Source organism: Bos indicus, chromosome 8 (genome assembly GCF_029378745.1).
Source record: "Bos indicus isolate NIAB-ARS_2022 breed Sahiwal x Tharparkar chromosome 8, NIAB-ARS_B.indTharparkar_mat_pri_1.0, whole genome shotgun sequence".
NCBI classification, from domain to species: domain Eukaryota; kingdom Metazoa; phylum Chordata; class Mammalia; order Artiodactyla; family Bovidae; genus Bos; species Bos indicus.
The window spans coordinates 78,665,615-78,671,665 of record NC_091767.1 but is presented as its reverse complement, the minus strand read 5'-3'; positions in this window follow the sequence as shown (position 1 = coordinate 78,671,665).

Sequence of the window (6,051 nt, the reverse complement as noted above, 5' to 3'; positions counted from 1 at the left end):
TATTCAGATGACACCAACCTTATGGCAGAAAGTGAAGAGCAACTCAAAAGCCTTTTGATGAAAGTGAAAGTGGTGAGTGAAAAAGTTGGCTTAAAGCTCAACATTCAGAAAACGAAGATCATGGCATCTGGTCCCATCACTTCATGGGAAATAGATGGGGAAACAGTGGGAACAGTGTCAGACTTTATTTTGGGGGGCTCCAAAATCACTGCAGATGGTGACTGCAGCCATGAAATTAAAAGACGCTTACTCCTTGAAAGGAAAGTTATGACCAACCTAGATAGCATATTCAAAAGCAGAGACATTACTTTACCAACAAAGGTCCATCTAGTCAAGGCTATGGTTTTTCCTGTGGTCATGTATGGATGTGAGAGTTGGACTGTGAAGAAGGCTGAGCACCAAAGAGTTGATGCTTTGGAACTGTGGTGTTGGAGAAGATTCTTGAGCGTCCCTTGGACTGCAAGGAGATGCAACCAGTCCATTCTGAAGGAGATCAGCCCTGGGATTTCTTTGGAAGGAATGATGCTAAAGCTGAAACTCCAGTACTTTGGCCACCTCGGGCGAAGAGTTGACTCATTGGAAAAGATCTGATGCTGGGAGGGATTGGGGGCAGGAGGAGAAGGGGATAACAGAGGATGAGATGGCTGGATGGCATCACTGACTCGATGGACCTGAGTCTGAGTGAACTCTGGGAGTTGGTGATGGACAGGGAGGCCTGGCGTGCTGCGATTCATGGGGTCACAAAGAGTCAGACATGACTGAGTGACTGAACTGAACTGAACTTGACCCTCCTCTTTCACTTTCATCAAGAGGCTTTTTATTTCCTCTTTACTTTCTGCCATAAGGGTGGTGTCATCTGCATATCTGAGGTTATTGATATTTCTCCCAGCAATCTTGATTCCAGCTTGTGCTTCTTCCAGTCCAGCATTTCTCATGATGTACTCTGCATATAAGTTAAATAAGCAGGGTGACAATATACAGCCTTGACGTACTCCTTTTCCTCTTTGGAACCAGTCTGTTGTTCTATGTCCAGTTCTAACTGTTGCTTCTTGACCCGCATACAGGTTTCTCAAGAGGCAGGTCAGGTGGTCTGGTATTCCCATCTCTTTCAGAATTTTCCACAGTTTATTGTGATCCACACAGTCAAAGCCTTTGGCATAGTCAATAAAGCGGTAATCGATGTTTTTCTGGAACTCTCTTGCTTTTTCCATGATCCAGCGGATGTTGGCAATTTGTCTCTGGTTCCTCTGCCTTTTCTAAATCCAGCTTGAACATCTGGAAGTTTACGGTTTATGTACTGCTGAAGCCTGGCTTGGAGAATTTTGGGCATTACTTTGCCAGTGTGTGAGATGAGTGCAATTGTGCTGTAGTTTGAGCATTCTTTGCAATGCCTTTTTTTGGGATCGGAATGAAAACTGACCTTTTCCAGTCCTGTGGCCACTGCTGAGTTTTCCAAATTTGCTGGCATATTGAGTGCAGCACTTTCACAGCATCATCTTTCAGTATTTGGAATAGCTCAACTGGAATTCCATCACCTCCACTCGCTTTGTTCGTAGAGATGTTTCCTAAGGCCCACTTGACTTCACATTCCAGGATGTCTGGCTCTGGCTCTAGGTGAGTGATCACACCATCATGATTATCTGGGTCGTGAAGCTCTTTTTGTAGTTTTACTGTGTATTCTTGCCACCTCTTCTTAATATCTTCTGCTTCTGTTAGGTCCATACCCTTGCCCTCCTTTATCGAGCCCATCTTTGCATGAAATGTTCCCTTGGTATCTCTAATTTTCTTGACGAGATCTCTAGTCTTTCCCATTCTGTTGTTTTCCTCTATTTCTTTGCATTGATTGTTGAGGAAGGCTTTCTTATCTCTCCTTGCTATTCGTTGGAACTTTGCATTCAGATGTTTATATCTTTCCTTTTCTCCTTTGCTTTTCACTTCTCTTCTTTTCACAGCTATTTGTAAGGCCTCCCCAGACAGCCATTTTGCTTTTTTGCATTTCTTTTCCATGGGGATGGTCTTGATCCCTGTCTCCTGTACAATGTCACGAACCTCATTCCATAGCTCATCAGGCAGTCTATCTATCTGATGTAGTCCTTAAATCTGTTTCTGACTTCCACTGTATAATCATAAGGGATTTGATTTAGGTCATACCTGAATGGTCTAGTGGTTTTCCCTACTTTGTTCAATTTAAGTCTGAATTTGGCAATAAGGAGTTCATGATCTGAGCCAGTCATCTCCCGGTCTTGTTTCTGCTGACTGTGTAGAACTTCTCCATCTTTGGCTGCAAAGAATATAATCAATCTGATATTGGTGTTTGCAAAGCATATCTTTCTCCCTCTGTGAGCTTGTAATTTATGATGTTTTCTATTTAAATGAGTTTCTTTGTAAACAACATACAGTTGGATCTTGTTTTTTGAACCACTTTTGACAACCTCTGTCTTTAGACCAGTGCATTTAGATCATTGACATTCAGAGAAGTTATTGATATAATTGGATTATATCTAATATATATTATTGTTTTCTGTTTGTGCCCTTGTTCTTTGTTCCTTCTAGTCTCTCCCCTCACCCACCGCCCCCCGCCACCCCACTGCCCCCCACCTTTGGTGGCTTTAACTGAGATTTTATGTGACTCCATTTTCTCTCCTTTGTAAGCATATCAGTTAAGCTTACTTTTAAAAAAAGTTTTTAGCATTCCCTGGAGTTTGCAATAAATGTGTGTGTGTACTAATTTGCTTCAGTCTTGTCCAACTCTTTGAGATCCTATGGATTGCAGCTGGCCAGGCTTCTCTGTCCATGGGGATTCTCTATGCAAGAATACTGGAGTGGGTTGCCATGCCAGCCTTCAGGGGATCTTCCTGACCCAGGGATTGAACCCTTGTTTCTTAATCTGCATTGGCAGATAGGTTCTTTACCACTGAGGCCACCTTGGAAGCTCCTTGCAACATATATTTACAACTAATTCAAGTTCACTTTCAATAATGGTTATACCCTTAGTGTTATGTATATGTAAGCATACATAATTGAATACACTGTTTCCATTAGTATTTTGCACAAATTTTTACCAGTTAGATCAATTAAGGATAACAAATGAAGAGCTGGTGCTTTACCTTCACTTGTTCCTTCTTTAATGTTTGTTTCTTCTTTATGTGGACCCGAGTTTCTGACCTATATTAATTCCTTTCTCTTTAAAGAACTTCTTTTGACATTTCTTGCAAGGAAGGTTTACTGGCTACAAATTCTCTGAAGTTTTGTTTGCCCAAGAAGGTCTTTATTTCTTCTCACCTTGGAAGGAAAGATTATTTCAGAGGGCACTGAATTCTAGGTTGGTGGGTTGTTTTACTCTCAACACTTTAAATATTCGACTCTTCTTGCTTGTATGGTTTCTGAGAAGCCAGGTATAATTCCTGTCCTTGTTCCTCCATAGATGAGTTGCCTTTTCCCCTCTGATTTCTTTCAGAATTTTTTTCTTAATCTTTGATTTTCTGTGATGTGAATGTGTGATACCTAGTTTAGTTCTTTTCTTGGTATTTATCCTACATGGTGTTCTCCAAGCTTCCTGGATCTGTGGTTTTGTGTCTGACTTTAATTTAAGGACATTCTCAGTCATTATTGCTTCAAATATTTCTTCTGTTTTCTTCTCTCATGTCCTTCTGGTATTTCCATTACATGTATTTTGCACCATTTGCGGTCGTCCCACAGTTCTTAGATAGCCTGTTTTTTCTTTTTGAGTTTTGTTCTGTTTTCAGTTTTGGAGGATTTATTGACATCTTAAAGTTCAGAGATTCTTTCCTCAGCTGTGTCCATCAAGAGCATATTTCTTGTTCCTATTTCTTGTGGGTTCTCTCTTAGGATCTCCATCTCTCTGGCTGCATTGTCTGTGTTTTCTTGCATATTGTCTACTTTACCTACTAGAGTCCTTAGCATATTCACAGTAATTGTTTGAAATTCCTGGTCTGATAATTCCAATATCCCTGGCATGTCCAGTTCCAATGTTTGTTCTGTCTCTTCAAACTGTATGTTTTTGTCTTTATGCCTTGCAATTTTTCCCTTGATACCTGGAGATAATGTACTGGGTAAAAGGAAGTTCTGTAAAAAGGATGTTAGTAGTAAGGTGTGCAGGGGATTTGTGTGTGTGGTAACAATGGGAGTAGGTCTCAGATCTTTAGTGAGCATGTGCCTCTAAATTGTGAACTACATAAGTGCTTCTCAGTATTTTCTCACCATTAGATAGACTGAGTAGAATTCGCAGGATTTAAGGTTTTCTTCCCCCTCCTCCACCAGGTTAGTTAGGCTCTGATAAAAAATCTCACCAGGTTAAGTTTTAGTTAAATAGTTTCTCATTGCTAAGGAGAATAGAGTGCTCTGGTATGTTTGAAATGATTTCGTCTCTCCTGCCAGAAGCACAAGAGAATATTTCTTTGATATTTACATGGAAACCTTCTGGAGCTTCAACAGGTAACACTAAATTTTTTTACCTGCAACTTGTCCTCAATGAAGCTTGAGCAATTCATCATTTACAATTCTAATTTTCTTACTTGGCGCTGGTCCCAAAGATATTTTATTTCTTGAGTTATTGCTACAAAGAATTGTGATTCTCTGTATTCACCTGGTGGTCCCTTCAATTTTGGGGGTAGCAGGTTGCCTTGTAACCTCACTTCTTTACAGATCTAAGAGGAGTTGCTGATTTTTTCAGTCTGTCTAGCTTTTCACTTGTTGGTATGGAGGGGTGACTTCCATTTTCCCTACATGCAGAACCAGAAACCAGAACTAATGGATGAGCATTTTACAGACCTTGTCTATTTAATACTCAAGGCAACCTTTAAAGATATCTTGTGCTCTTGTTATTGATGAGTAGACGTCCCCCTGGAACAGAGCATTGTCTCCTGGGGGTCAGAGATGTTGCCTGCATATTAAGCTTATCCACTGGCCCCCAAGCCAAAGTGGTAGAGAGAAAGGTCTGGAAAAGTATCCTAAAAGCTCTGACATTTCTTCTCTCCAGGCCTCAATGAGGTGACACTAACTTTCAAAGGAAAGAGTGACTGGTGATTTCTTTTTGCTCACCATCCACAGGTATCTGCACAGTATCTGGCATAGCAGGCAAATGGTTAAAGTCTTTTTAAATTGGCAAGGTGAATCATTTGCTTCCAAGCTGACATTTCCTCTCCTTGAAGCTTCCGAACCCCTTGTTTTATAGTCAGTCAATTCTACTGAGAATTTTCAAGAAAGATTTCTTCCTTTATTGTTCTGTATCAGTTTCTTCCCCTAAGCACTTCGGAACTCACCAGGGGCTGACAAAAATTAAACTTCTTGAAGGCAAAAGGTAATTAAGTTTCTCTTCTAGTGCCAAAAATGTAATTGAAGATTTTAGACAAGGACTTACATTTTTTTTCCTTTTCAGTCTAACTACAACATCTACAGAAACATAGCTTGTTTTTAATTAGATTATCACATAATGCCAACCACTTCTAATACTTTAATGGGAAAGCATTCTAGATTAATATGTTTAAGATTGTCAGCTGTTCTGGCGTTTACTGAAAGGTGTATTGATAGAGTCAGTGTGTTGAGTCAATGTGTTAATTCAATAGCATCAACAAGAAGTATGAAACAATTTGTAAAAATCTAAAGGCTTTATTATATATAAATTGATCAGGTCCTGGCACAGGGATATCCAGAAAAGAGCTATCAAACTTACTTAAAATAAATCTTATGCCCATGTGTGTGCTGTGTGCTCAGGATCGGGTCTGAAGCTAAAACAAAATACGGTAGAGAAAGAAATGGTAGGGATCAAGTATCAACTAATTGCTTATAAAATCATAAGCCTGTTGAAGAAGATTCTTTTAGTTTCTCACATTATACAAAAGGGAAGTTGGGGACACAGTGGAGATGAGCAGTGTGATGTTAGTAAAACAATAAGGTGAGATAGCAGGAGCAGAGGTGTGGCACTGAGTTTGCTGTATTAGCATGTGAACAAGCTAGTGATACACACCAAAATGCCTGCAGCGGAATCAGTATCTCTCTGGTCCCTCTTCTGAAATCCAACTAAAGTGCTAA